The 18,797-nt window shown below is 49.0% G+C and overlaps 1 long non-coding RNA gene across 14 annotated transcripts; it reads right to left on the reverse strand.

Annotated features, from left to right (window-relative positions):
• Positions 1 to 3,388: 3,388 nt before the first annotated feature.
• LOC119564498 lies at positions 3,389 to 18,478 on the reverse strand. Of its 14 annotated transcripts, none has more exons than XR_006287547.1 (9): positions 14,166 to 15,437; positions 10,769 to 10,886; positions 10,322 to 10,457; positions 9,511 to 9,564; positions 9,009 to 9,128; positions 7,885 to 8,699; positions 7,082 to 7,207; positions 6,510 to 6,613; positions 3,389 to 3,452 (listed from the first exon to the last, which is right to left on the reverse strand). It is a non-coding gene; the product is annotated as an uncharacterized LOC119564498 (long non-coding RNA). The 14 variants fall into 14 exon arrangements; XR_006287548.1 differs by lacking the exon at positions 3,389 to 3,452 and adding an exon at positions 5,122 to 5,654; XR_006287542.1 differs by lacking the exons at positions 3,389 to 3,452; positions 6,510 to 6,613 and adding exons at positions 17,880 to 18,020; positions 18,347 to 18,478 and having other exon boundaries at positions 6,681 to 7,207; positions 12,656 to 15,032.
• Positions 18,479 to 18,797: the final 319 nt, after the last annotated feature.

Here is an 18,797-nt window from a genome sequence, read left to right on the forward strand (position 1 = left end):
TATTGCCATTCTTACGTTCGTATGTTAAGCAGCCCGTTGCACCTGTATTCAAGAGAGTCACTGTGCAGAGAAGACTGTTGTCTCTTCCCCTGGTCATAAATCCACACCTACTCATAAAATAGGGAAATTCTCCTCCCACACCCAGAATAAGGAAGAAAACTTTTATGAGAAACCAAGCCTCACTTAAAGGGAAGCAGTCGTCTGTACTCAGGCTCTACCATGCATTTATCTAAGCCCTGGTCACACTGGGGCGGGGTCAACCTAAGATATGCAACTTCAGCTAGGAGAATAGCGTAGCTGAAGTCAACGTATCTTAGGTCAACTTACCTCGGCGTCTTCGCGGCACAGGGTTGACTGCCACCGCTCCCCCGTCCACTCCGCTTGCGCCTCTCACGATCAATTTATCGTGTTTAGACTAAAATTGACCCCCGATAGATCGATCACTATCCACTGATCTGGCGGGTAGTGTAGACATACCCTTAGGATTCAGCCCTGCTGCTAAAAGCCGTGAAGCGTAGCCGCTGTTTGTCGTCTCTCCTGCCAACAAAAAACTTCCACTCCCAACGAGTGGCATTTGTATTGTGAGCAGGAGAGCGCTCCTGCCGACAATGTGTGTGGTTCACACTGGTACTTGTAGTGGCAAAACTTTTACTTTCGGGGTGGGGGGATGGGGGAAGGGGTTAACGCTTCTGAAAGACAAAAGTTTTGTCCTTCAATGCCAGCATAGACATACCCTTACAGGCAACTCAGCCTGCAGCTGTCCTGGAACAACAGTAACACCGGGTGGAAGGGCAGGGTTATGCACAGAGGATTTTCCCCATAGAGCAACAGTGACGCTGGGTGACCACGGAGTAATCCACAAAACATTTCCCTCATGGAGAAACAGTGACACCGGATGGCCACTCGGGTTAATGCACACAGCATTTATATCATGGAGCAACAGTGACACTGGGCGGCTAATCGAGGTAACGCACAAAGCATTTCCTTCGTGGAGCAACTGTGGATTACCCTGAGTGACCACCCACTGTCATTGTTGCTCCATGAGGGAAATGCTGTGTGCATTGCCTCGAGTGGCCACCTGGCATCACTAAAATATTTCCCGCATGGAGCAAGAGTGAAACCAGGTGGCCAATCCAGGTAATGCACAAACCATTTCCCTCACCAAGGAAGAGAGGCAACAAGGGGCCACTTGGGCTAATCCTCAACGCATTTCCCTCATGAAGCAACAGTGACAATCATAGAATATCAAGGTTGGAAGAAACCTCAGGAGGTCATCTAGTCCAACCCCCTGCTCAAAGCAGGACCGATCCCCAACTGAATCATCCCAGCTAGGGCTTTGTCAAGTCTGACCTTAAAAACTTCTAAGGAAGGAGATTCCACCACCTCCCTAGGTAACGCATTCCAGTGTTTCACCACCCTCCTAGTGAAAAAGTTTTTCCTAATATCCAACCTAAACATCCCCTATTGCAACTTGAGACCATTACTCCTCGTTCTGTCATCCGCTACCACTGAGAACGGTCTAGATCCATCCTCTTTGGAACCCTCTTTCAGGTAGTTGAAAGCAGCTATCAAATCCCCCCTCATTCTTCTCTTCCGTAGACCAAACAATCCAGGTTCCCTCAGCCTCTCCTCAAAAGTCATGTGTTCCAGTCCCCTAATCATTTTTGTTGCCCTCCGCTGGACTCTCTCCAATTTTTCCACATCCTTCTCACAGTGTGGGTCCCAAAACTGGACACAGTACTCCAGATGAGGCCTCACCACTGTCGAATAGAGGGGAACGATCACGTCCCTCCATCTGCTGGCAATGCCCCTGCTTATACATTCGAAAATGCCATTGGCCTTCTTGGCAACAAGGGCACACCGTTGACTCATATCCAGCTTTTTGTCCACTGTAACCACTAGGTCCTTTTCTGCAGAACTGCTACCTAGCCATTCGGTCCCTAGTCTGTAGCGGTGCGTGGGATTCTTCCGTCCTAAGTGCAGGACTCTGCACTTGTCCTTGTTGAACCTCATCAGATTTCTTTTGGCCCAATCCTCTAATTTGTCTAGGGCCCTCTGTATCCTATCCCTACCCTCCAGCGTATCTACCTCTCCTCCCAGTTTAGTGTCATCTGCAAACTTGCTGAGGGTGAAATCCACACCATCCTCCAGATCATTAACGAAGATATTGAACAAAACCGGCCCGAGGACCGACCCTTGGGGCACTCCGCTCGATACCGGCTGCCAACTAGACATGGAGACGTTGAGCCCGACGGTCTAGCCAGCTTTCTATCCGCCTTATAGTCCGTTCATCCAGCCAATACTTCTTTAACTTACTGGCAAGAATACTGGGGGGGACCGTATCAAAATCTTTGCTAAAGTCAAGGAACAATACGTCCGCCGCTTTCCCCTCATCTGCAGATCCAGTTATCTCGTCATAGAAGGCAACTAGATTAGTCAGGCATGACTTGCCCTTGGTGAATCCATGCTGACAGTTCCTGATCGCTTTCCTCTCCTCTAAGTGCTTCAGAATTGATTCCCTGAGGACCTGCTCCATGATTTTCCAGGGACTGAGGTGAGGCTGACTGGCCTGTAGTTCTCCGGATGCTCCTTCTTCCCTTTTTTAAAGATGGGCGCTACATTAACCTTTTCCAGTCATCCGGGACCTGTTAAGGAAAAGTTAGCATATGTGACTCCATTTTCGTTTGGGGCCCACCAGTGTCTAAAAGCAAGCACATCATGCACTAGGAGGAGTGCTCCTTAGATAGTGCATTCCTGTGAAAACCCTCCCTCTTGTTTCCAGCCCATCTCGACTCCCGGTTTCTGTTCTTTGTCTGTTCCTAACTCCCTGCCTCCTGGACTTGATGTTAGCCTCCCATCCCAATAAGAAAGGCTACTGGTGCATTGCTTTAGGACCATGTTGTGTAGTTGAAGTAATGGTCTAGCACGGGGAATGTACCTAGCAGGGATAGGTGGTAGATAAGGGAAGGGTTTGTCTATTGGCTAAGGTTTCCGACCCACGAGGGCAACGTGCTTTGCTAAAAGGTATATAATCTCTGTATAACCTGCATTCGGGGTCCCCTCCTGACTAGCAGGGGGGCACCACGCTCGAGCGTAATAAACTTAGTATCTTTGGGAACTCTGCAGTTGTGGACTTTCTTCGTGTGCCTCAGCCTAGACTCGAAGCGTGCGTGACCTATCGGGTATAATTCACAGCAGTTCCTGTGCATGACCTATTAGGTACAATTCGTAACAGGACCTCCCCCGATCACCGTGAGTTTTCAAAGATAACGGCCAATGGCTCCGCACTCACATCCGCCAACTCCTTTGGCGCTCTCGGATGCAGCGCATCCGGCCCCATGGACTTGTGCTCGTCCAGCTTTTCTAAATAGTCCTGAACCGCTTCTTTCTCCACAGAGGGCTGGTCACCTCTTCCCCAGACTGCTGCCCGGTGCAGCAGTCTGGGAGCTGACCTTGTTTGTGAAGACAGAGGCAAAAAAAGCATTGAGTACATTAGCTTTTTCCACATCCTCTGTCGCTAGGTTGCCTCCCTCATTCGGTAAGGGGCCCACACTTTCCTTGACTTTCTTCTTGTTGCTAACATACCTGGAGAAACCCTTCTTGTTACTCTTAACATCTCCTGCTAGCTGCAACTCCAGGTGTGATTTGGCCTTCCTGATTTCACTCCTGCATGCTCGAGCAATATTTTTATACTCTTCCCTGGTCATTTGTCCAATCTTCCGCTTCTTGTAAGCTTCTTTTTTGTGTTTAAGATCAGCAAGGATTTCACTGTCTAGCTAAGCTGGTAGCCTGCCATATTGACTATTCTTTCTACACATCGGGATGGTTTGTTCCTGTAACCTCAATAAGGATTCTTTAAAATACAGGTTTCAGAGTAACAGCCGTGTTAGTCTGTATTCGCAAAAAGAAAAGGAGTACTTGTGGCACCTTAGAGACTAACCAATTTATTTGAGCATAAGCTTTCGTGAGCTACAGCTCACTTCATCGGATGCAACCAGCTCTCCTGGACTCCTTTCCCCCTCATGTTATTCTCCCAGGGGATCCTGCCCATGAGTTCCCCGAAGTTGTCAAAGTCTGCTTTTCTGAAGTCTAGGGTCCGTATTCTGCTGCTCTCCTTTGTTCCTTGTGTCAGGATCCTGAACTCGATCATCTCATGGTCACTGCCTCCCAGGTTCCCATCCACTTTTGCTTCCCCTACTAATTCTTCCCAGTTTGTGAGCAGCAGGTCAAGAAGAGTTCTGCCCCTAGTTGGTTCCTCCAGCACTTGCACCCAGAAATTGTCCCCTACGCTTCCTGGATTGTCTGTGCACCACCGTATTGCTCTCCCAGCAGACATCAGGGTGATTGAAGTCTCCCATGAGAACCAGGGCCTGCGATCTAGTAACTTCCATCAGTTGCCGGAAGAAAGCCTCGTTCACCTCATCCCCCTGGTCCAGTGGTCTGTAGCAGACTCCCACCACGACATCACCCTCGTTGCTCGCGCTTCTAAACTTAATCCAGAGACTCTCACGTTTTTCTGCAGTTTCATACTGGAGCTCTGAGCAGTCATACTGCTCTCTTAGATACAATGCAACTCCCCCACCTTTTCTGCCCTGACTATCCTTCCTGAACTCTTTATATCCACCCATGACAGTACTCCAGTCAGGTGAGTTATCCCACCAATGGGCAGCCTCTTGGGAGAATGCCCAAAGCATTTCCCTAATGGAGCAAAAGTGACACTGGGTGGCCACTTGGGGAATGCTCAAAGCATTTCCCACATTGAGCAAGACTGACACTGGGTGGTCACTCGGGGTAACGCACAGAGCATTTCCTTCATGGAGCAACTGTACATTACTCAAACAAAAAAACTTCAGAAACAGACTTCAAAGAGAAACAGCAGAACTAAAATTCATTTGCAAATTTAACACCATTAATTTGGGCTTGAGTAGGGACTGGCTGGCTCACTACAAAAGCAGCTTTGCCTCTCCTGGAATTGACACCTCCTAATCAATTATTGGGAGTGGACTACATCCACCCTGATCGAAGTGGCCCTGTCAACACTGGTTCTCCACTTGTGAGGTAACTCCCGTCTCTTCATGTGTCAGTATATAATGCCTGCATCTGTAATTTTCACTCCATGCATCTGAAGAAGTCGTTTTTTACCCACAAAAGCTTATGCCCAGATAAATCTGTTCGTCTTTAAGGTACCACTGGACTCCTTGTTGTTTTTGTGGATACAGACTAACACGGCTACCCCCTGATACTCGACACCCGGTGTCACTGTTCCTCCACGAGGGAAATGCTGTATGCATTACCCCGAGTGGCCATTTGGTAACACAAAGTATTTCCCTCATGGAGGAACAGTGACACCAGGTGGCCAGTTGGGGTAATGCACAAACCATTTTCCTTATGAAGGGACAGTGATAATGGGTGGCCACTCTGAGTCACACACAAAGCATTTCCCTCAGAGCAACGGTGACCTGTCAGAGTAATTCACAAAGCCTTTTTCCGCCAGCGTTACAATGACATCCGCTGCCCAGTTGTGGTAACTTACAGAGAGAGCCCTCGAGTAGCAGCAAGCGCAGGGGTTAGGACCCAGGAGCCTGAGCTGGAGCGAGTCAGTCCAGAGCACTGTGCATAGCCCTGGACCCTCCACATGCCCTGGGTGGTGCAACCTGGTGAGTGGAGACACAGGCCGAGGGCTACTCTCAGACCCCTGCTCACATTCTCGACTGAATGTGGCCTGCTTCAGAGAGGAGGACTAGACTGGCATGACCAGGGAAGCTCACCCAGTGATATAGAAGGAAGACACCTGAGGACTAAGCATCTCTTGTTACAGTCAAGTTGCTCTCCACAAAGTTAGCGGACTTCAGGAAGATTCCGTAGCACCTGACAACTCCTTGGAGGGCACAAAGGATTCCCCCAAACTTATCGTGCCCCAGTTAGAAGCAGAGGTCTTTTTTCAGGGGCCCACCCTGTGACGGGTTTGACCCCAGTTCTGGGATGCCACCTGATGTACTGGAATTTCTCTGAGCCTGCCTGCTGCACTAGCCTGGCCTCTCTCTCCCTGTTTTGCTGACTTAGGGTCTCCAGCCTCTGGCAGCACACACACACACACACGTAGGGACGCACCAGCTGCAGAATCGCACAGAGTCTGTCAACAGCTCTCTACAAGAAGACTCAGCTACGGTATCACCCAGCACTCAAGTGCAGTTCCTCTCTGGAAAGCACACCCAAAATAATATTGTCTTGGGCCGTAGAGAAATCTATACAACATAAGCTCATAAATTCACCCCCTCCCTCAATGTGGAGGAAGATATGCACAACTTCTCGCCCCCCCCCCCGTTAGAAGTTGCACAAACTGGGTTTAATGAACTTGTTTTTGTTTATTATTAACTATAAGGGAAGAAGATTTTAAGTGATTGTAAGGGATAGCAAACAGAAGAAGGCAGATTACTAAGCAAATAAAACAAACATGCATCCTAAGCCTAAGATCTTAAAGAGACTGGACTCAGGAAGTGATTTCTCACCCTAAAGGTTGTTTTTAGGCAAGTTGCTGTCTTAGTCCGGACTCAGCCCTGGACGTTCCCGCTGCTCAGTTCCTTTGTCCCTTCAGGTACTTTTAGCAGTCTTTCTGCTTCGACAGGAAGGCAAAGAGAAGAGACCTGTTTGCGTTACTCCCCAGCCTTAAGTAAGATTTACATAAGGCGGGAATCTTTTGTTTCCCAGTCTTGACCACCCCTTCCCTTTAGTGGAAAATTACTAGAAGTCCAAGATAGCGTTAAGTACCAGGTGACAGGACCACCTGACCTAGTAGCGTCACAGCTACATCCCAGGACGCGTCTCAGGAAGGAGAGAGATTAGTGTCTTCACAGTCTTATTGTTTCTTCCTAATGGCCCATCAAGGCTGATGGTGTGTTGTCTGGTGGGTGTTTCCCAAGTATATACCCGGTTGTAATTGTTACACAGTCAATATTTCCAACTTTAGATACAGAAATGATACATGCATCCAAATTGGATAATCACATGCAGTAAATTATAACCTTTCCAATGATACCTTAAAAGACTATCTCGCATGAAATATATCACTTATCTCACTGACAGTGGCGGCTGCTCCACTCCCAAATGTATGGCTCCTGCCTCATTTCAACAAGGCTCACAGTCTCCCTGCTCTCGCTCGCTTTCCATCGTACGAGTGGAGTAAACTCTGTCATTTGACTTCTTTCCCCTTGGTATCAAACCCAGCACAAGGGAGAAAAACAAAGAAGTTAGCATCTCAGTCGGCAATGTGGCATAAGCTCTTCTTCTTGCATCTAACACACCCCAGGGCTCTGCCCTCAACCCCCCTCCCATTACACCTTCAGGACTACAAGTAGAAGCACCCCGGCAATGACACCCAAAATAGTCACTCTGCACAGCAGACTCTGGTCAAACACACCAAACCTGGGGGAAAATGCAGAAATTGGACTTGTTTTTTGCTTAATTGGCTTGAGAGTTGCTTCTTGGCAAGTTTTTGGCTGCTGGCTTGTTGCTTGTTTACCTTGCAGCTTGTTACTTCTTTTTTTTAAATCGGCTCCTGGCAAGCAAGGGCACAGGGCAAGGAGAGGCAAAGTGGGGGAGAGAGTCAGGGGTGCACAGTGGGCCCACCACATTCCCAGACTGCACACCGGGGGGATCTAGTCACAGAGTGTTCGGGTTCTTACAGATTCCTTGTTTTGAAATGGGATTAGCTTGATTTTTGGTTTATTGTGAAAGTCGGGGTGCTTATTTACCCCGTGAAAGATGGCAACTGTGAGTGTCATACCTCCCCCAGCCTTAAATACCAAAGAGCCCCGTATCCAATAAGCAAGCACACTGCCTGTGACAAAAACTACAGAGGAGGAATTCCAATCGCTGACTGCTTACACGCAGCCAGTTATGCGGGAGGCAGAAAGGAGAGGACTGTTCATGTCTCCTCAGAAGGATGCCCAAGCTGCTCAGCTACACCTCTGCCACTTTCTCCTCTGGCTGGGCTCCTGGACAATTCCTCTGCAAGAGCAGCTGCAAAAGCCAAGCATAAGCCATCAGTACACAAAGCTCTACCGGTGCTTGAAATCTTGCCCTCATTCCTGCCTCCCTCTCCAAACCCATCTACACTGGCCCCACTCGATGACCGAGTCAACACCGACTGCCACGCATGATTTTCATCTGCTCCAACTTCTCCAGGGCTCCCGAGTCCTCACCTGTCGGGATGCAAACCTAGTACCCCTGCCTGCGTCCTAAGAAGGGAGACAGCACAAGGAGAGGAGAGAAGACAGAGAGTTGGCCAACACACTAGAGTAGAGAGAAAGAAAGAGAAAAACATGGGAGGAAGGCAAGCAACTCAACACACAAAGTCATCCTCCTAGATGCAACCTTCTGCTGCGGAGGACACACTGCTCCTGGCCAGAGAAATGAGCAGCCCCTGAAAATGGGGACCTTGTCTCCCGCATAACAACAGCTAGTCAGGAACCTTTCCTTACAAACCTAGCCTTAGCTAAAGGAGCGTCCATACCTGGAGCCAGGTGGGCCACGGGCAGAGCAATCACCAAAACAGACACTTATCTCAGAGTGGCAGCAGTTCTGCTCCCAGTTGGACAGCTTTTGCGTGGCATCAACAATACTCACGGTCTTGTCACTGTCACTCGCTTTCCATCGCATGAAGCAGTAGACTCTGGCACGCGACTTCTTTTCCCTTGGTACTAAACCCAGCACAAGGGAGAAAAACAAATCAGTTACCATCTCAGTCAGCAACGTCTCGTTGACCCTTCTTTTCCTTCTTCCTGCATGGCGGGGCTCTGCCCTCAACCCTCTTCCCGTTACACCTTTAGCATTACAACCAAAAAGCACCCCTTGCAATGGCACCCCACATAGTCACTCTGCCCAGTAGACATGGCCCCTCCTCAACCTTAATACCACAGAGCCCCATACCCAACAAGGAAGCACACGGCCTGTGAAGAATACTACAGCGAGTACAGATGAGGAATTGAAAGCACTGACCGCTTACTCACAGCCAGTTAAGCGGGAGGCAGAAAGCGGAGGACTGTTCACGTCTGCTGAGAACAATGTCCAAGCTGCTCAGGTCCATCTCTGCCACTTTCTCCTCTGGCTAGGGCTCCTCAGCAATTCCTCTGCAAGAGCAGCAGCAGAAGCCATCACTACACAAAGCTCTATTGGTGCCTGAGATCTTCCCCTCATTCCTGCCTCCCTCTTCCATTCCATCTACATTGGCCCCACTTGATGAACAGAGATCAAGTTAATACCGACAGTCACCGCTCCACTCTCGCACGCACTGCCCTGCATGATTTTCATCCCCTCCTACTTCTTCACGGCTCCCGAGACACAGCCTGTGGGGATGCACAACCTAACATGTCCCTCCCAGTATCATATGAAGGGAGAAGGCACAAGGAAAGGTAAGGACAGAAAGGTAAGGGGGGGGTGTGCGTTGGCCAACATACTGGAGAAGAGAGAGAGACAGAGAGAAAAAACATGGAAGGAAGGCAAGAGACTCACCCCCTGGAGTCATCCTCCTGGATCGAACCTTCTGCTGCAGAGGACACACCGCTCCTGGTGTTAAGGAAAAGTTAGCATATGTGACTCCATTTTGGTTTGGGGCCCACCATTGTCTAAAAGCAAGCACATCATGCAACAGGAGGAGTGTTTCTTAGATACTGCATTCCTGTGAAAATCCTCACCCCGTTGTCTCCAGCCTGTCTCGACTCCCGGTTTCTGTTCTTTGTTCTGTTCCTAACTCCCTGCCTCCTGCCTTGATGTGGGCCTCCCATCCTGATAAGAAAAGTTACTGATGCATTGCTTTAGGACCATGTAATGTAGCTGAAGTAATGGTTTAGCACGGGGAATGTACCTAGCAGGGATAGGTGGTAGATAAGGGAAGGGTTTGTCTATCGGCTAAGGTTTCCGACGCACGAGGGCAACGTGCTTTGCTAAAAGGTATATAATCTCTGTATAACCTGCATGCGGGGTCCCCTCCTGATTAGCAGGGGGGCACCACGCTCGAGCGTAATAAACTTAGTATCTTTGGTAACTCTGCAGTTGTGAACTTTGTTCGTGCGCCTCAGCCTAGACTCAAACTGCGCGTGACCTATCGGGTATAATTCGCAGCAGTTCGTGTGCATGACCTGTCAGGTATAATTCGTAACACTGGCCAGAGAAATGACCAGCCCCTGAAAATGGGGACCTTGTCTCCCTCGTAACCACAGCTAGTCAAGAACATTTTCTTACAAACCCAGCCCCAGCTAAAGGGGCGTCCCTACCAGGAGCAAGGTGGGCCATGAACAAAGCAATCACCAAAACAGACGCTTACCTCACCGAGGGTGGCGGCTCTTCCGCTCCCAGTTGGATGACTTTTCTGTGGCATCAACAACGCTCATGGTCTCGTCGCTCTCTTTCTGTCGCATGAGGGCAGCAGACTCCAACGCTTGACTTCTTTTCCCTTGGGACTAAACCCAGCAGAAGAGGGAACAAAAAAAAAAAATTAGCATCTCCGTCCGCAATGTTGCGGTGTCTCTTCATTTCGTATCTCCCGTATCCCAGGGCTCCGCCCTTAACTCATCTCCCATTACTACTTTACAACTGCATCTGGAAGATACCCATTGTAACGGCACCCAAAATAGTCACTTTGCTCAGGAGACTCTTGTCCCTCCCCCAGCTTTAATCCCAGAGCCTCGTACCCAACGAGGAAGCACACGGCCTGTGAGGAAAACTACAGTGAGTACAGATGACGAATTCAGAACACTGACTTCTTACTCACAGGCAGTTATGCAGAAGGCAGAAACATGAGGACTATTCACGTCTCCTTAGAAGGATGCTCAGGTCCACTTCTGCCAGCTTCTCCTCCGGCTAGGGCTTCTGGACGATTCCTCTGCAAACTAATAAAGCCAAGCAAGAACCATCACTACACAGAGCTCTCTCGGTGTGTTTAATCTTGCCCTCATCCCTACCTCCCCCTCCCATCTCTGCTTGGGACTGTGTTCCAGTCGTCCAATAAACCTTCTGTTTTACTGGCTGGCTAAGAGTCATGGTGAATCGCAGGAAGTGGGGGTGCAGGGCCCTGACTCCCCCACACTCCATGACACACTGCCACCAGGGCAAGAAGCTTACACAACTTTGATCTTCTTGGGTCTGACTTCGAAGCATTCAGCATCCCCTTCCACACCGTGGGCTTCCCGCAGCAAGTCCGCCCGGACGGGGCTCCTGGGAAAGCCAGAGGGCCCTGCCCCCCAGCTCCACAGTCAGCATGACTCTCAGCCAACCAGTAAAACAGAAGGTTTATTATTCGACAGGAACACGGTGTAGAACAGAATTCGTTAGCACAGAAATCAGTGACTTTCGGCCAAGTCCACCTTGGGGAGTCGTGGGCCAGATCCCCTGAACTCCCCCTCTTCCGGTCCCCCCAGGCAGATTGCCAGCTTCAGCGACCAAAGTCAGACACCCCCATTGCTCCCTCCTCCTTGTCTTTATCTCATTTCCTAGGCAAAGAGTCACCCTGGTCGCACCCCATTTGTTACAAATTATACCCGATTGGTCACACACACTTCTAGTCTAGGCTGAGGCACACGAACAAAGTCCACAACTGCAGAGTTCCCAAAGATACTAAGTTTATTACGCTCGAGCGTGGTGCCCCCCTGCTAGTCAGGAGGGGGCCCCGCATGCAGGTTATACAGAGATTATATACCTTTTAGCAAAGCACATTGCCTTCGTGCGTCGGAAACCTTAGCCGATAGACAAACCCTTCCCTAATCTACCACCTATCCCTACTAGGTACATTCCCCGTGCTAGACCGTTACTTCAACTACACAACATGTTCCTAAAGCAATGCACCAGTAGCCTCTCTTATCGGGATGGGAGGCTCACATCAAGGCCAGGAGGCAGGGAGTTAGGAACAGACAAAGAACAGAAACCGGGAGTCGAGACAGGCTGGAGACAACGGGGGCAGGTTTCACAGGAATGCAGTATCTAAGGAACACTCCTCCTGGTGCATGATGTGTTTTGCTTTTAGACAATGGTGGGCCCCCAAACCAAAACGGAGTCACATATGCACATATGCTAACTGTTCCTTAACGCATTCCTGGGTCTCAGGTTACAAAGGGCACCATGTGACGGGTTCAGTCACAGAGACCCCTGTGGGACTGTCACCCAATGTGCTGAAATTACCTCTGAGCCTGTTTTACCTGCCAACTGGGGACTTCCAGAACCCTGTCTTGTTGAGCCAGACACGCTAACCTGCTGCAACACAGACCCAGGGTCTGAACCACGCCCCCAAAGCTGCAGACTTTAAGTGAAAACAGCTCAGCAGCTTACTTGTCTCCAGCACCCAGATACCAAGTTCCCAATAGGATCCAAAACCCAAATAAATCTGTTTTACTCTGTATAAAGCTTATATAGAGTAAATTCATAAATTGTCCACCCTCTATAACACTGATAAAGAGATATGCACCGCTGTTTTCTCCCTTTGGTATTAATCACTTACTCTTGATTTATTAATAAACAAAAATGATTTTATTAAGTATAAAAAGTAGGATTTAAGTGGTTTCAAGTAATAACACACAGAACAAAGTAAGTCACCCAGCAACATAAAGCAAAAACACGCGAGTCTAAACCTAATACATTAAAAAAAGGATTACAGGTAATATCTCACCCTCAGAGATGTTCCAATAAGCTTCTTTCACAGATTAGACTCCTTCCTAGTCTGGGCCCAATCCTTTCCCCAGGTAGTGTTAGTTCCAGCAGACATCTCAGGTGGTAAGCAGGAGATTTCTCATGACTGGCCCCCTTTCTCCTGCTCCACCCCCTTCTATAGCTTTGACACAAGGCAGGAATCTTTTGTCTCTCTGGGTCCCCACCCCTCCTTCTAAATGGAAAAGTACGAGATTTAAGATGGATTTAATTATCAGGTGACATGGTCACATGTCACGGTAAGACCCCTAGTCTCCATTCTCCATGGGCTGGCCCACACATACACAAGAAGGCTTTCAAGAAACTAAGGCCATTTACAACTGATTGTTTCTGGAGCACCCTTAATGGCCTCTACTTCATATGTTTACATCAGTGAAACAATTTTATAGCTAATTCTCCTAACTCCAGATATAGAAATAATACATACAAACAAATAGGTTGAACACAGTAGATTACAAGCTTTCTAATGACACGATACAAGGGGTATTTAGCGTGAAGCATATTCCAGTTATGTCATAAGCATATTTCCATAAAGCATATGGAGTGCAACGTCACACACTGGTCATAGCGTACGTGCAGGCAGCCTCACCAGCCCCAGAGGTCTCGGCCAAAGTCACGCACCTCTATTCCCACCACCGAGGTATTGGTGCAGCACACAGGAAAACTGAGGCACATGCCGTATTCATGCAAAACAGTAAAACTCACATAGGCTCAACAGTAAGACTCACATAAAACATAACAAGGAAAAATCCCCACTTTGTCACACCCTCTATCCCTGCTCCTTCTCTGTTACATTTACATGGAGAAAAATGGTACAAAGCCCAACTGCAATTCAGCAGAACCCAGTGCAACGTCGGCAACAACTGGGAATGAGGCAATCTGTCCCTAGCGGGGGAACCTGGTGACTAACAATCACTTTGCAGTGGGAGAAAAAAGTATAAACGGGATGCTCCAAATTTGGTTAGACTAGAAAAAGTCACGAAGCTTGTGTCCAGCAGTGAGGAAATTTGCTACGTTACCCTGGACGCTGTATGGGCTATTTTCTTTCTTGAAAAAATAGCTGTGTTTTAATATCAGGATCGCAAACTCCATGGAAAACCCTAGTGGTGTCAAGGCCCAGCTAGATTTAACCTCCATGTACCTAGTAGAGGTCACTCCTGGTTCCCCCACCTGGGACCAATGGGCATTCCTGTTGGAGGGACGCACACTTCCATGACAGAGGACGAAGGAGTTGATGAAAAACACTGTGGGCTTCACTCCAAGGAAAGGTGAGCAGCAAAAGGGAAAAGCAGAGAACTCACCTGAAGGAGCTGAGACACCACAAATGCTGCCTTAAAGTGCACTACTTGGGAATTAGGAAAAAACAATCTTTTCTGAGCCCAAGAAAAGATTTTCATGGTGTTTATCTCCCTTGCAGCTTCTCTGGTGATAAATAAGAAAAGAGTTGTGATGAAAGAATTTCCCACACTCACAGCATTCATGGGGTTTCTCTCCTGTGTGGATCCTCTGATGTATGATAAGGCTTGAGCTCTGAGTGAAGGTTTTCCCGCACTCACAGCATGTATAGGGTTTCTCTCCTGTGCGGCTCCTCTGATGTGTAATAAGGCCTGAGCTCCAAGCGAAGGTTTTCCCGCACTCACAGCATTCATAGGGTTTCTCCCCTGTGTGACTCCTCTGATGTGCAATAAGATGTGAGTGCTGAATGAAGGTTTTCCCGCACTCACAGCACTCATAGGGTTTCTCCCCTGTATGGATCCTCTCATGGCGAATAAGGTGTGAGAGCTCAGTGAACGTTTTCCCGCACTCACAGCATTCACAGGCTTTTGCCCTTGTGTGGATCCTCTGATGTTTTATAAGGGCTGAGTACCAAAGAAGGTTTTCCCACACTCACAGCATTCATGGGGTTTCTCCCCTGTGTGGATCCTCTGATGGCAAATAAGGTGTGAATGCTGAGTGAATGTTTTCCCGCACTTACAGCATCCATAGGGTCTCACTCTGGTGTGGATTCTCTGATGGGTAATAAGGTGTGAGCGCCTCCTGAACTTTTTCCCACACTCAAAGCCTGTGTTATTTCTCTCTCCCGTCAGGATTCTCTGCTGGGCTGTGGTTTCCTTGAGGCCTTTATGAGTTCCCCGATAATTAACAGATATTCCAACTTTCTGCGCTGGCTGGTTTCCCTGCCGCTTCTCTGGCCCTGTGCTGCCCCTGAGAGACTTTTCCCTGCTCACAACTCCTGGACACGCTCTTTTTGCATCTTTGCAACAACGCCCCATGTGGTTCCACTTGCTCATCTTCCTGCTGACGATTCTGTTCCACGGTCTCTCTCACCATCCCATCACCTGCTGGGACAGAGAAAGAAAAACCTTAGAAACCGGAAGGGAAAAGGGGAGAAGAAACCAAGAGAATAGCTGAAGATGGAAAAAAATCAGGGACTGAATTTCCCCCAACTCTTCCCCAAAGGGGCGAGAGGAGGGGATCAATTCTGCATCCAGTTCCCATCCAAACACTCAGGGAGATGGGAGTTTGGGGAGGGAACTACTGCCAGGAGTAAGTCAGGATGGGTATCAGAGTAGCAGCCATGTTAGTCTCTAAGGTGCCACAAGTACTCCTTTTCTTTTTTCAGGATGGGTAGGAAGCCATAAACAGTATTTGCCCAGAGGATATGACACCTGCTGGGGACCATCCTGAACCCAGAGACCTCACAAGGTCTTTGCTGGGAATCCCAGCTGTTTTCTTCAATGATCCCTCACTCATGCAGCTGCCTCTCAGGATCTCTGTTTCCTCTGAGCCCTGGACATCTGGGGCCCACGGCTCTTCCCCTCGTTCCAGCTGGGATATGACATCGGGTTTGGAAACTGGAAACCCTGCTCAGGGGAAAGAAGACCAGTGAGATCAGGTAATAGCAAAAGAAGAAATTACACAACTTGTGTATTAACGATGGTTCTTGTTAGGATATAGATATTCAGGCCTGTCTGCAAAGGCCTGTACTTTAAGAATTTAGATTTATTCTTATCACTTGGCTAGTTAGAGGTATAAAAGACAGAATCACAATCACTGTCTGCCGGTGTAAGGTCCTTCTCTTACTGTGACAGTCTGAGGCCCTGTTCTTAGGCTAAGGCCTTTGACTGAGCAACAGAGGCAGCCATAAGCTGGGAAGCGACCGGTCACATCCTCACATTCCAAACTAGTCACATTGAAATAAGGTGCTATTGGGTTGTTAGGAATACACTCCTGTCCTGATAGTGCCTATCATCTCCAGAGAAAGGGAAGTGCCTAGAAGATGTAAAAGGAAACTTAGTTTGATAGCATCCTGTCTGGCAAGAACTCACTTATCAATAGCTGGGATGTGAAATCCTGACTTCTATATTCTTTTGTCATTATAGTTCCCACTTCGCTATTGTTTGTCTGTATAATCTCTGTCTGGTTCTGTGATTGTTTTTGTCTGCTGTATAATTAATTTTGCTGGGTGTAAACTAATTAAGGTGGTGGGATATAATTGGTTACATAATCATGTTACAATATGTTAGGATTGGTTAGTTAAATTTCAGGAAAATGATTGATTAAGGTATAGCTAAGCAGAACTCAAGTTTTACTATACAGTCTGCAGTCAATCAGGAAGTGAGTGGGTGGGTGTGGGGAGGGGAAATGGGAACAAGGAATGGGGCTGGGGAAATTCGAATCGTGTTTGGCTAACAGCAGGAATGGGAACAAGGACACAGGTGTAAGGCTCTGTGCTGTCAGAGCTGGGAAGGGGGACACTAAGGAAGGAAACTGGAATCATGCTTGCTGGAAGTTCACCCCAATAAACATCAAATTGTTTGCACCTTTGGACTTCGGGTATTGTTGCTCTCTGTTCATGTGAGAAGGATCAGGGAAGTAAGTGGGTGAAGGAATAAGCCCCCTAACAGTTCTTTGAGATGTGTCTCCCTATGGGTGCTCCACTGTAGGTGCTAGCCCATTAAAAATAGCTGTGTAGACTGGCGGCTTTCCACCCTACTGTGCCCCTTTCAGGAGTCTGATTTGTCTTGCGTACCTCTGAGTGACGCCTCATTTAAAAACTACTTGCTTATAAAATCAGACATAAAAATAACAAAGCGTCACCTATCAGGGGATAGCCGTCTTAGTCTGTATCCACAAAAACAACAAGGAGTCCGGTGGCACCTTAAAGACTAACAGATTTATTTGGGCATAGAATTCAAGGTAACATTTACAAATTGGAGAAGTGAGCTGAATGAATGAGATGAAATTCAATAAAGACGAGTGCAAAGTACTAGACTTAGGGAAGGAAAACCAAATGCACAACGAACAAGTGGAGAATAGCTGGTTACGAGGTAGTACTACTGAAAACGATCGGGAGTTATAGTGGATCACAAATTGAATCTGAGTCAACCACGTGACTCAATTGTGAAAAAAACGTAATTAAGCACTGGAATAGATTAGCGAGAGAGGTGGTGGAATCCCCATCATTAGAGGTTTTCAAGGACAGGTTGGACAAACACTTCAGTGCTGGGGGATGGACTAGATGCCCTCTCATGGTTCATTCCAGCCCTACCGTTCTTCTACGATTCTATGCTGGGGAAATGTTTGGTCACTTGATTACCGTATTGACCGACCCCTCCCACTAGCACTAAACCAGCGAGACATTTTAAAACCCTCCCAGTAACAAAGTCTGGGAACCGAATGGGAGAGAAGAGCAGAACAAAAGGAGTGACATTGGGGGATTCCCCCTGACATTGTCCCCAGGGCAGCACACTCCTACAGCAGGAGGTACAGGGAGAGTCAGGAGCTGGCTTTTCCTCCCCCTGCACCTCACCTTGTTCGTAGCAAAGTGAATCCACCCAGGGATGCGGCAATAAGCGTGCATGGGCCGGTCAGAAATCTGGGAATCTCTCCCCCCAGTTATTTCTCCCACTGCCCTTTTCAGTCTCTCTCTCTCTCTCCTTGTGTCTCCCTTCCCCTGTCTCTTGCTGGCACCCAATCCTGGGGGGTCCCTCTCCTATGGCTGGATCGGCTCCTGCAATTGCTGAGGGGAGGAGAAGCTCTTGGTGCAGAGTCACTTTCATGCCCATTCCCTGCACGTTCCCTGAGGTCTCTATCCATCGCCTGGAGTCTCTGGCTCAGATGTTGGTGTGGGCAGAGCCTTGGGTTGCCCTATGGGGCTAATTACAGCTGGAGAAAATCCTCACCTTGGCTGGGCACAGAGGAAGCTTTACTCACGGTCACTCCCCAGCCCCGATCCCGCTGGGGGAGCAGCAGCTGCTCAGCCTGGGCTCCCAGATCACAATCGAGGCAGCAGCGTCTGAACCAGGAAGCTCAACCCCAATATCCTGAGGCAGAGAAAGAGAGAAAGTGAGTAACTTTCCCCCCTTTAGCAACAACTGAAACCCCCTACAGGGACACACCCTGATCTTATCTGCCCCCCCCATGTTAATTTGAAGTCACTCCCTGTTCTGCCTTGCAGTGACTCCGGATTAACACGCCTCTCAGCGAGACCAGAAACGTGGCTCAGGCTGGAGGAGGCCAGACTCCTTTTAAATGGATCATTGCAGCGGGGGATCGAACTGCTCCCGCCCCCCTCGTTCCCCATGTGCTGAGAGAGAATCACAGCAACAGTTTCCCATGTCCCCCCGCCGCCTGAACCCCCCCTTCACACCATCCGCCCCTCCCCGGCTCCGGGAGTCTATGTTTTCGCGGCTGCCACCGGCGTCTCTCAGCCAATCAGCGAACGGGGCGCACTGAGGCGCACCGTTAACCGACTCCGCCCGTAGGTTGGGGCAACGTTATTTCCGGCCCGAGGTGCGTCAGGAACTACATCTCCCAGCCTGCCCTGGGGCGCTGCCGAATTCTCGGGCCCAGCCCGTACATATCCCCCCGTTCATATAGACCGCCCCGCCCCGCCTGTCAAACGCGGTGACACCGGGTCAGACCCGGGAGGCGGGTTCGGCGGCGATGGGCCCCCGCGCGCGCTACCTGAGCTGGGAGTGAGCGTGCGGATCGAACACGGATGGCGCATGCTCAGTAGTAGCTGCTGAAGCCGCTACGCCCTCATTCTGCCCTGACTTGGCCCTAAACTTCCCTACGCGGGAGGGGCGGAGTGTGGGAAG

This window comes from Chelonia mydas, chromosome 26, assembly GCF_015237465.2.
Source record: "Chelonia mydas isolate rCheMyd1 chromosome 26, rCheMyd1.pri.v2, whole genome shotgun sequence".
NCBI lineage: Eukaryota > Metazoa > Chordata > Testudines > Cheloniidae > Chelonia > Chelonia mydas.